We start from the raw sequence: 12,181 nt of genomic DNA, 5'->3' as shown, positions 1-12,181 counted from the left end.
CTATTTACCTTGCCACTTAGCTGCTTCTAGAAACTGAGTTTAGATTCTACTTCTAAAGAGGTCACTTTATTTCTCTCTGTCTCAATCTACAAAATGAGAGTAGTTGATACTCAAAAAGTAATCAAACTGTGCATACCCTTTGATTCAACAGTGTTTATACTGGGCTTATATCCCAAAGAGATCTTAAAGGAGGGAAAGAGACCCACATGTGCAAAAATGTTTGTGGCAGCTCTTTTTGTAGTGGCAAGAAACCAATTGGAGAATGGTTGGGTAAATTGTGGTATATCAAGGTCATGGAATATTATTGTTCTGTAAGAAATGACCGGCAGGATGATTTCAGAGAGGCCTGGAGATACTTACATGAACTGATGCTGAGTGAAATGAGCAGAACCAGGAGATCATTATTCAGAACAACAACAAGGCTATACAACTATCAATTCTGATGGACATGGCTCTCTTCAACAATGAGAGCACTCAAACCAGTTCCAATTGTTCAGTGATGAAGAGAGCCATCTACACTCAGAGAACCGTGAGAACAGAATACAGAACACAATATAGCACTCTCATGCTCTGTTGTTATTTGCTTGCATTTTGTTTTCTTTCTGAGTTTTTCTTTTCCTTTCTTCTTGATCTGAATTTTCTTGTGTAGCAAGAAAACTGTATAAAAATGTATACATATATTGGATTTAATATGTATTTCAACATATTTATCTGCCAGCTAGGGGAGGGGAGAGGAAGGAAGGGAAAATTTGGAACAAAAGATTTTGCAAGGATCAATGTTGGAAAAATTACCCATGCATATATGTTTGTAAATAAATAAATAAATGAGAGTAGTTGGACATTTTTAAAGTTTCTTCTAGATCTAAATCTATGATCCTATGTGTAGAGAAGGCACCAATGAGATGAGGAATAATTAAAGATTTATAATTTGTTATTTTATTTGGTAACTTTTTTTTAGAAGAAAAGCTTTTTTATTTCCTTCAGAAAATAAAGGATTTAATGGCATGAGTAACATAAAAAGTACTTATTGGATGTCAGCTAATGTTCATAGTCCTGTGGGAGTCACAAAAATGTGTAAGAAGATATCCTCAAACAATTTGTAATCTAGATAGATGAAAGTACATACATTGATAAGACAGGCAAATAACAATGTAAGACAATTCTAGACAGCAAGAAAAAACAAGCACTGAATCTAGAGCCAGAATGGGTTTCTATTCCCAAATCTGCCACCTCATCTCTTTATAAACAAAGTAGTAATCACAGCTAATAGCTATTATATACAAAGTTCTTACTCTGTACCAGGCATTGTGCAAAGAGCTTTACAATTACTGCCTTATTTGATCTTTATAACCCTGTAATGTAGATGCTATTATTGTTCCCATTTTACACATCAGGAAACTGAGGCAGACAGAGGATTAAGTGACTTGTCCCGGATCAAAAAGGTAGTAAATATTTGAGGTCAGACTTGAACTTAGGTCTTCCTCACTTCAAATCCAACACGCTAGCCATGGCTGCCACATAGTTGCCTCTAGAATGTCATCTTGAGATGGTCCAAGGGAAATGGTAAGAATAACAATGAGAATAACACCCTAGGAGAATACTTCTAAGTTTTGGGTTTCTCAAGGAGAGTAAAAAAATGCTGGAAAGTAGTAGGAGAGGGCTTTCCACCAGCCTTCTACTTCTCCTACTGTCATACCTATATAGCTTGTCCATTCTAATCCCACAACTTGTTATTTTACCATTATGCTCTCATTTTTAAAATTCTCTAAAATCTTATATTTTCAAGTTCTCCATCTACCTGGAGGTAATAAACTTCAGAATTGGGGTTCTGAGAATGATAAGTTTCTGTCAATACTAGGCTCTTATCAGTCATGGCAACAAGCTTTAACCTAGTATTATATTGGCAGAAACTTTTCTTTGATCCCTTAATGAGAGACCCTATCTTTACTTATGATGCTTAGCTTAGTCTACCCAGCAGCAACACATCTACCTGTTTGACCAAGCTGGGCTATCCAGCTGATACATCATGTCTTGCAAGGAGGTAGCTCAGCTGAGCTGAGGAACAGACTAATCAATCAGAAATGCCTGTGCTGATGAACTTCAAGAAGACTTTCAGAGCAAGAAAAGATGCCAAAATTGTGTAGTTCTGGAGCTGCTTTGGTCACCTTTAAGCTTGCAGGTTTTTTTTAAGGATCTTTCAAAGTTCCCTCATGGTACTCTCGTTATCGTGCCTATAAATTATCTGTTCTATCACCTATACTAGGATCAATAAATGTTTTGAAAAGTAAGTAAAATAGTTTGATTGTTTGTATTTTAGGACTAGGTCTTGCTCAAAAGGTCAGAGTTAGCTGAAATCTTTTAGGTGTAGGCTAAATGCTTTAGTTAAGCTACATTTTGATATTCCAAGTGCATCTTCCAGTACACTTACCATGTTACGACTTTTCTCCTCTTTTTGACATATTCCTATTAGGTATGACAAGTTTCCTTATTATGTACTTCACTACCACTATACTTGAGGTTTGTATCCATCTCTCTCCTTCCCCTCTCCATTCTTATAATTCTCCTCTCCTCACTCTACCCCCTCCCAAGACTGTTATATTTGTGAGTATTAGTGCAGATTTAGGGGTAAAGACTTTGTAGATCTTTATCACTATGCCATTTTAATAAATTCCTTTACTAAGAATTAACCAAAATCTACTGGTGGACAGTTTGGGTAAAGAACTAGGTGGGGGCTCTTGAACTATGGCATTAGCAGGATTGGCATTCTCAAGTTTATCCTTTGAACCAGACCTAGTGGGCCAATGCCAGAACAGGTTGCAGATATGAGTCCATATGATGTTTTTAGCCCGATCTTCCCACATTTCTGCTGGATCGTATGCAGCTGAATGGCAGAGGATGAAGTACTGAAATGGTCCATATCCAGTGTACTTTATTAAAAAATTCAACAAATATTTATGAAGTGACTTATATGCATATAAATATAATCTTGAAGAGCCAAGAGAAATTAGATAATTAGCAATGGAAAGTACAAAAGACAGAAAACAAGAAAGAGAAAAAATGGATTTGAAAAGGGGATAAAATGATTTTGTGAATTGTGAATGATTTTCCTGAATCAACAGAGCATAGAGATACTGTTGAATGCCACTAGAGTATAGGATTAGGTTCTGAGCCTCTTCCTATTACCAAAGTATTATTGACAACTATTAAAACATTCAGACAAGAAAAACAGAATAAAGTCAAATTAATTAGAAATAGTTTAATAAGGATGTGGCCTTCACAAAAAAGGTTAAATAATGGGATTGTGAGTTTAGTTGTCTATGCTCTCTCCTCCTTGTGCTCATTGCTTTAAAGCTCTCATTCACTCTCTAGGCTTCAGCTATCACCTCTCTGCAGATGACTCCCTAATCTACATCTCTGGATAGCCCTTTCTCCCCAGCTCCAGTCTCATATTTCTAATTGCCTGTGGACATTTCTATAGGCAATGTATATATTGTATGAACTACTGCTTTAAACTCAAATTGTTTAAAAACCAAACACCATCTTCTCTGCTTCTCTCATCCCTAATCTTTCTCCCACCCCTGACTTTCTTATTTGTTTTCATTACTACAACTGTTCCAGTTGGCCAGACTTTGAACAAAAGGGTTTTTTTTTTTTTTTTTTTTTTTTGGTTTGTGTGAGGACTAAGTTGGCTTTCATGATATTAACTTTGGAAAAATAGTTTCAAATCCTAAAATTGTACAATTCCATTCACCAAATATTCATTGATCTCACATCTACAAAGTCATGCAGATCCTATATATTGCACGATATACCCACTGTATATTTTATTGCAATGCTTCTTTAGATTTGTTCTAAAATTACTTTCAACAAATGGCCCTTTGTATTTGTAGCATTCCTGCATTTGATGAATAACTCATATTCATCTTTATAATTCTAGATCATATTCCATCAACCTTCATCTTGTATTTTATGGAAGGTTTGGATGCTACAAGTAGCAGAAATATGTATTTTGGATTTTACATTTACATTTACAAGCAAACACTAAACTGGCCCAAAGTGCAAATGTATACATTAACACTTTAATGAAAGTGCAGACAGAAACATAAAAAATATGAAAAATTTCAAGCTATTTGAATCAAAAAATAACTCCTTTTCAATGAACTTCATCTTTCATATTTCTTTTAATAAACAAAAAAATCAAAATTCCTCTCCTCATAATCTGAATTTTCATCTCCAAATATATAATAATTAACTATTGTTAATACATATATATAACTAAAATATTCTACTTGTCAATCACAAGTTCACCTTCCTGTCAAGGAAATGCTTTTTCCAGTAGTAAGGACTACCAGCAGCTGGTCCATAACCTGTTATTGCACAAATCAAACACTGAGGTCTAAAAAAGATCCCTGCTTATTAACTGAGTAACCTCGGACAATTCAATCTCCGTGGGTCTCCGTTTCCTCCTAAATAAAAAGAGTTTGAATATCTCCAAATAGCCTTTCTTGCTCCAGGAGCTATGATCCTATGAATTTGATTAAATATCACAGTATTAAAAGAAAAATTATGGAAAGTACCAGGCTAAGTAGAGAGTTTGAGCGTGGGATGAGATTTATGAAGACAATAGGCAGGTGCTAATTTTTTATTCACCCCCACTCAGCTGACTCAAAAAAGAGGCAAGTAGAACTGGAAACAGTTGTCATTGGTTTTTCCTAAGGAAGAGAAGCAAGCTCTGGGGGCCCTCTTAGATTTTTGGGGAAAGAATCGAAGAGGACGAGTGACAGGAGGTTTGGGGAAGACAGATAACATGCGACCCTAAGGGACTACTCCGGACTGGGTTTAGCCGCTTACATTTTTAAAGGACCGTTAGCAGACTTCCTGATTCACTCTCCCTGTGCGCTTAAACCTTTTCCTTTATCCGTCTATATTTTTGAAACTTTTGATGTCTGATTCATACTGAGATGACCCCTCCTTTTTTTTCCTTTCCCCCCTTCCCCAACTTCCGCCGCCTTGCTCAGACCCTTATCACTGCGTGATATAGACGCAGATATAGAGACTCTCTTTAAATTAGGTGTTTATCCAATTTCCCCTCCTCAATTACCTCCTCACAACTCGAGAATAGAGGCTGCTCGGGATTACGAGACAAGATTGACTAAACTGTAAGAAGGAGGGTCTAGGCACCCGCATCTCGTACCTCTAACACCTGTGCGGGCGCCAGACTCCAACCGGAGTTTTCCGGAGTCCATGGACTTTAAAGAGTGGGGTGCTTAGGCCGGGGAGACGCTACGAGAGGGAGTCGGTGGATTTCAGGAAGTGGGGTACCGCAGGAGAGGCTAAATGGGGAAACTTGCAGAAAGGATCCCGTGGGCTTCGGGAGAAGGAAGGATGCTGTGTGGAGGAGGGGGACTGTGGGGGGGAGCTGGAGAGGAGAGTCCATGGATTTCAGGAGGATGCTAGCTGGAGAGACTAGGGGGTGAAGAGAGAGAGGGGAAGAAGAGTGATGTGGTAGGGGGAAGGCTGCATGAGGGAGGCGGGAGTGGGTGAACTTCAGGAGGGCGGTGGGGAAGCTGGAGGCTGGCGCGCACTGCCCTCTAAGTGTAGGCAGGGTGGACCGCTGCTTCCATCTGCGGGGTCGTCACCCAGACCGGCTTCCCTAGTCTCCTTCCTTCTGTCAGCCCCGGGCGGCAGAAGCTGGAGGAGGAGGTTCTGTCGGCTATTTATAGAGAGGAGCAGCTCAGTCCCAGTTGGTGACAGCTGAATATTTTGACCAGATATGGCCGGGGCTCCCGCGCTGCAACCGGGAACCCTTGCACCCCCAGCGTCCCAGGAGCTCTAGGGGGAACCCCAGGGGAGAAAGGGCTGCAGAGAAGGGGAGATGGGGGAAACGTCTTACCCGAGGAGCCGGCGGACAGGCTGGGTGGCTGAAGCTGGGGATCGCTTTCCCAGGCGGCCGAGGCGCAGCAGAGAGTGAGCGTGTGCGGGAGAGACGTTTAGGGAGTTGCGGCTGCTGCTGCTGCTGTCGCTACCGGTGGTGCTGCAGCTGCTGCCGCCGTCGGGTCCTAAAGAGCCCTTACTTGGCCAGGGCTACCTCCCGTAGTTCTGCTGAGGGTAGTAGAGGGAGAGGAAAGGGGAGGAACTAGAGGGAGGGGAGGAGGGGTGGTCTACAGATTTCAGCAGCAAACCCACGGCACCGGGCCACGGCTGCTACTACTACTGGATCGTTGTCCCGCCCTCTAAAGCTAGCAGCCTCCTCCTCCCTCTCCTCCCTCCTCCTCTTGCCTGTCTCCGAGAGGAGGAGTATGGGGGGACGGGGGGAATAGGTCACTCCTTGGACTAACCCCGAATTTAGGGGAGCTAAAATGCATTTGAATGTGTAATGCATTTCCTTTCTACCTACAGTGGCCGTACGTATGTATAAGCATGTATGCTAATTTCCCCGAATGTTTGAAGATTATAAAACTGCAGATACGAGGTTTCTGAGTAGCCCGCCCTGGGGACGGATACCCGAGCCGATGAAATCAGCACCAGAAACCCACAGAGCTGCTAACCTGATTTGAAGGACAGGGCCCGAGAGAAGAGAGGCAGTAAGTGTTGGGAGGGGAAAGAGACTGAGTCTAGAACTTGGGAAACATAGATTCTAGTATAACATGTGTCCCTAAGTAAGTGTGTGGCCCTCGGCAAGTCGCTTTTAAAATAATAGCTTGTAGTAATAGCTAACATTTACATAGCGTTTTACAAGTATTATCTCATTTGAAATATCTGAAAACTGACCTGAACTTCGGTCTTCTTGATTCCGGATCCAGATTTCTACTCAGCCACCAGATCCTCTGGGCCATAATTTCTTTTTCTTTTTTAAATAATATTTTAATTTTTCAATACATACAAAGATCGTTTTCAACATTTATCTTTCCAAACCTTGTGTTCTAATTTTTTTTATCCTCCCTCTCTCTTTTCTCCCTCCTCCCCCATACAGCAAGTGACCCGATATAGGCTAAATATATTTCAAGACTCGTCATGTTGTGCAAGAAAAATCAAATTAAAAAGGGAAAAAACCACAAGGAAATAAAAAAGCAAACAACAGCAAAGGTGAATATACTGTGCTTTGATCTAAACTCAGTCTCTGTAGTTCACTCATTGGATGCAGATGGCACTTTCCAATACAAGTCTATCAGAATTGCCTTAAATTATCTCATTGTTGAAAAAAAGCCAAGTCTATCATGAATCATTATATAATCATCATGATCATCATATAATCTTGTTACTGTGTACAATGTTCTCATGGTTCTGCTCATGTCACTCATCATCAGTTCATGTAAGTTTCCAGGCTTTTCTGAAATCAACCTGTTCATCATTTCTTATAGAAGAATAATATTCTATTCCATAACTTATTCAGTCATTCCCCAATTGATGGGCATCCATTCAATTTCCAGGTTTTTTTTTTTTAGGACACAATTTCTTCACAAATATAGCAAAGGCATTGGAGGAATTAGTAGATGATCTCCAAAAGGTCCTGGTGCTCTATCCAATGCTAGGATTCTAGCTGATGAGCTATTTGCCTCAGTTCCTCATATGTAGATATGGATATGGATAACAGTGGAGAAGGGTATAGCAAACCACTATAGCATCTTTGCCAAGAAAACCTTTTGGACAATGTTCATGGAGTCACTCAGAGTTGGATAAGACTGATCAACTGAACAATAATAAAAACAGGGAAGGAACACTGGAAGTGCCCCTAAAGGATGTCAGTTGCAATCCTGGCTTTGCAACTAGTTAGTTAGCTACCTATGTGAGTTTGTAATTTTTCCTTTGTGGACCAAAATTTCCTACTCCCACTCGCTACCAGTCCTCCTTTTAAAAAGAAATAAAGAAATTGGATTAAATTACTAGAGGAGGTAATGTCTATGTTCTAAATTTATATGTTTTGGGGAGTACAACAATAGTGTCTAATGCACCCCAAGGATTGTAAGTGAGCTCTGTGTACGTCCTGCTTCATACAGGACATATCATACATAGTATTTGTACTGAAATGCAAGGGACCTTCAAGGTCAACGTTTTAATTTTACAAATAGAGACCAAATGACACAACCAAGTTAACAAAGCTCTTTGGTCCCAGATCTCGGTCGATAAGTACACTTTTATTTTCAACAGTCTCTTTAAAAAACTAAGAGTATTTTTTCACTTATTTTCCAGATCATTTCTACATCATGTTTCATATACACTGGGGGCATCCTCCAGAAGTCCTTCCCACCATAATCCTGAAATGCCAGATTTGGAGTTAGTCTTATTTTGACCCAAACAGGTATCTCCAATACTTCCCAGCCATTTCCAAACCATGATGCCCCAGTACTCCAACACCATCTCCATATCAGCTTCCTTTTGAGGTATTTTTCCCCATCAGAATATAAATTCCTTTCCCTGCCTGTGTTGTTTGCTATCTTACATGGTAAGCCTTTAATGAATACTTTTTTTTTTTATTCCTCCAGGTATTTTATATTTTTTCCCAATTTTTTTCTTTTGATATTCTGATATTCATTCATGTACATTATAATAAATAATGACTGGGTGAATTAAAAATTTAAGTTACACTTTAAATGAGGTCTTACTACAGCAAAATAATCCTTTTATGCCTCTTTAATTGATACTTTTTATTACTTCTCATGAAAGCTTTTCTGAACTTTTCTTCTCCTCTTACACTTTTCTTCATTCTCTCTTAGCTGAAGGCCTCTCTTACTTTACCAGGAAAATTGAAGCCTTTAGACAAGAGCTCCCTTTTCTGTACATATCTTAATCTGAATTTTATCCTCTTCATTTCTCCAGTCTCTGACAATGGGTTAGCCCTTCTTTTTGCCAATTCCAGCCTCTCTCCATGTACTCTTGAATCCATATCTAAGATAGTAAGAAGCAGAAGTAAAATGGCACAGAGCATTCCAAATATGGGGGACAGCCCACATAAAGGCACAGAGATGAGAGATGGAAACATCCTATTTTAAGAACTGCAAGTAGGCTTATGTAGCTGAGTTATAGAGTGCATGGAAGGAAGAAAAATGTAAGAAACACAGGAAGGGGGTGGGTTATGAAAAGCTTTACAAGTCAAATTGGGGGAATAGGGTAGTTATCCAAGCTCATTGGTATACAGAATAACATGGTCAGACCTATACGTTAGAAAAGTCACCTTGGCAGCTGAGTAGAAGATGGATTGGAGTGGGAAGAGATTTGAGGCAGGGACATCAACCAGTAGACTCTTGCAATAGTCCAGGAGAGAAGTGCTAAAGGCCTGGACTAGAATTGCAGCTGTGTGGATAAAGAGAAGGGGCCATATTTAAGAGATTTTGTTAAGGTAAATGACAACCTCTAGCAATGGATTGGATTTGTTGCAATGAATGAGAAGCTGAGGATGACATCAATATTGCAACACAGGATAAATAAAGGGTGATGGCACCTTAGACAGTAACAGGGAAATTTGGAAGAGGATTTAAGAGGAAATTTTTTTTTTTGCAGGGGGCAAAACACATTAAATGCTTATTATGCATAAAATATTAGGGATGCCAACAGTAAAGCAAGGCAGTCACTACTTTTAAAAAGTTAACCTTCTAATAGAAGACAACAGATATGAAAGGTTTCAATTACAAGTCAGATGGAAAGGTCCAGTGGTCCTGAGAGTACAACAGCAAAGAAGATGTAGATGTTTTTTCCCCCTTAATGTTAGTTCTATTAATAAAATTATATCTGTTTCTGATATTGAACCACTAGATAGTGGCCAAGGAATGATGTAAATTTCTATATTAATTCAAGAATGAGATCACATAAGAGTAAGGAAGTGATTTGAATTTTTGATTTATGAAGGCTGTAAGGAAATAAAATTCATAAACATTTTAAATAACATATTCTGGAAATTGTCTTTTGATTATAATAGCCTCATTTCCAAACCCACCAACTTCTGAGTTGAGGCTTTAGGATGAAGCTGTACTACAACCAACACAAATTTTGTATTGGAATGGCTATATCTCTAATCTTTTACATATGGCTTATAAAGATCATTCCATTGGGTGTGGAGATCCCCTGGAAACTTCTGCACTTTTGAACCTCTTGACTGCCATTTTGAACCTCTTGATTGCTGCTGGCTATATAGTGACTCATATATGAAAAGGTGTGATACTTTGAGAATTTGAGGCAGTTCCCTCATTGATCACAAAGTAGGTGTTCTAACGCCAAGATTATTGGAGTTAGAAAAGAACTGGATGTGAATCTCACCTCTCATTTATTAACTCTAGGCAAGTCATTTAAGATCTCTAAGCTGTTTTTATTTTCCCTTGTAAATTGGATAACTCATACCTGCAATACCTCTTCATAAGATACGTGTGAAAATACTTTACAAATTTAATGAATTACATCAACATCAGCTATTAGGATAGACAGCTAAGCGCTACAGCAAATAAAGTGTCAGTCTTATCTTCATGAGTTCAAATCTAACTTTAGATACTGGACATTGAGGCCTCTCTTACTTTACAGGGAAAATTGAAGCCTTTAGACAAGAGCTCCCTTTCTATGCCTCAATTTCCTCATCTGTAAAATGAGCTGGAAAAGGAAATGTCAAACCACTCTAGTAACTGCCCCCAAAAAACCCCTAAATGGGGTCACAAAGTCGGACACAACTGAAAATTAGAATGCCATCTGAACATTCCAAATTTTAACACTTTTCTGAGCCAGAGCATCCACAGTAGCCAGCTGATATTCTATTTCTCTCTTTCTCTCCCTCCCCCTTCCCTCCCTCCTTCCTCTCCCTTCCTCCCTTCTTTCTCTCTTCTCTCTCTCTCCTTTTCCTCTCTATCTCCCCTCCTCTCCTTTTCCCTCCCCCTTTCTTCCCTCACTTCCTCTCCCCCTCTCCTCTCTTCTTCTCTCCTCTCTATTTCTGTCTCTCTTCCTCCCTTCCTCTGTTTCTCTCTCTTTTGTCTTTCTCTCCCCCTCTCTTCTTCTTTCTCTCCCTTCCTCCCTCACTTTCTCCCTCTCCTCACTTTCTTTCTGTCTCTCTCTCCTTCCCCTACCCTTATCTGTCTTTGTCTCTGTGTCTCTCCTTTCACCTCTTCCTTCTCCTTCTCCTCCTTCCTCTTCCTTTTCTTTCCCAAGGCACTTGGACTACAGGACTTCATAATGTCAGTAAGAGATTGCTTATTAATGCCTCTTCTGACAATCCTTTCAGACCAACAAAGGATCCTGTTTCTCCTCCTGTCTCTGAATAGATAGATGATCACAGTTAACTAGAGGGTGACAGTTCTAAATCTGTGAAAGTTTCCAGTTGTGGAGGATTACATCCCAAGTGGATTGTGTTTCTTTGCTGAGGATCCCTCCATTTCATTCTTTTCTTTGGCTCCATTCCTCTTTGAAAATACACCTTGAAAACACTGTGGGTTCCTAACCTTCTTTCCTCTCTGTCAAATACTTAGAACTGCCCAGTAAGTAGTATGTCACCTTGTAAACCTGCAGTTAGTACAACTGGAATTTTAGTGGCCTAAATGTCACAGTGACTGCTTTTACTTGTGTCAGAAAATAAAATTGAAGCCAGAGGGGTGCAATCATTCTTGTTTAAGAAATAATAAAGCCTTAGTGGGACCAAGAGACCCCTGTAGTAGCTATCCCACTCTCTTATCTGATAGGTGAATTTTTGACATCTTGCCTAAAACCAGGTCTCTATGATCACAAGGCCATCACCTGTCACTGTCATCCCTATTACATCTGAACCTTGGACTTTCTTCTCCCGATAGACCCTGAGTTCTGATTGGTGAGTTTTTGTCTTCTGTCTTTCCCAGAACCACTGGCCACCATTTCCAATTTGTATCCCACCTCCCTACTGCATTTCCTTTTATGAGTTGTCAATCCCCATTAGAAAGTAAGTTCTTTAAGGGAGAGACAGGATTTACATTTATATTTGTATAAACAGCATTTAGCACGATCCCTGGCTTAGAGTAAGAACTTGATAAAGATTTGATTTTTTTTCTTAGATTTTTTTTTGTGTATTTGTTATTTTATAGTCGAATGCTCAACACAGATTATAATAACTGCCAAATAATATCTGTGCAAAGTAGTGCTTAAGTACAAATTTACTGTAAGTATAAATGGATTTCTTTTTAAATTAATACTTAAGCACAACTTTATTGTCCTACAAGAGAACATTTAAACTAGATGG

At 39.4% G+C, this 12,181-nt stretch overlaps 1 protein-coding gene across 1 annotated transcript in view; it reads right to left on the bottom strand.

Moving 5' to 3' along the window:
- TMOD1 (tropomodulin 1) overlaps positions 1-6,231 on the bottom strand; it is a 121,715-nt gene extending 115,484 nt beyond the window's left edge. Inside the window, exon 1 of the mRNA XM_074281830.1 lies at positions 5,894-6,231. The gene's annotated coding sequence lies outside the window, so the exon portion shown is untranslated. The remainder of the gene's footprint in view (positions 1-5,893) is intronic.
- Between the last annotated feature and the right edge of the window lie 5,950 nt (positions 6,232-12,181).

This window comes from Sminthopsis crassicaudata, chromosome 1 (assembly GCF_048593235.1).
Source record: "Sminthopsis crassicaudata isolate SCR6 chromosome 1, ASM4859323v1, whole genome shotgun sequence".
NCBI lineage: Eukaryota > Metazoa > Chordata > Mammalia > Dasyuromorphia > Dasyuridae > Sminthopsis > Sminthopsis crassicaudata.
The sequence above is the reverse complement of the archived record's forward strand: the minus strand, read 5'-3'. Positions and strand labels throughout refer to the sequence as shown.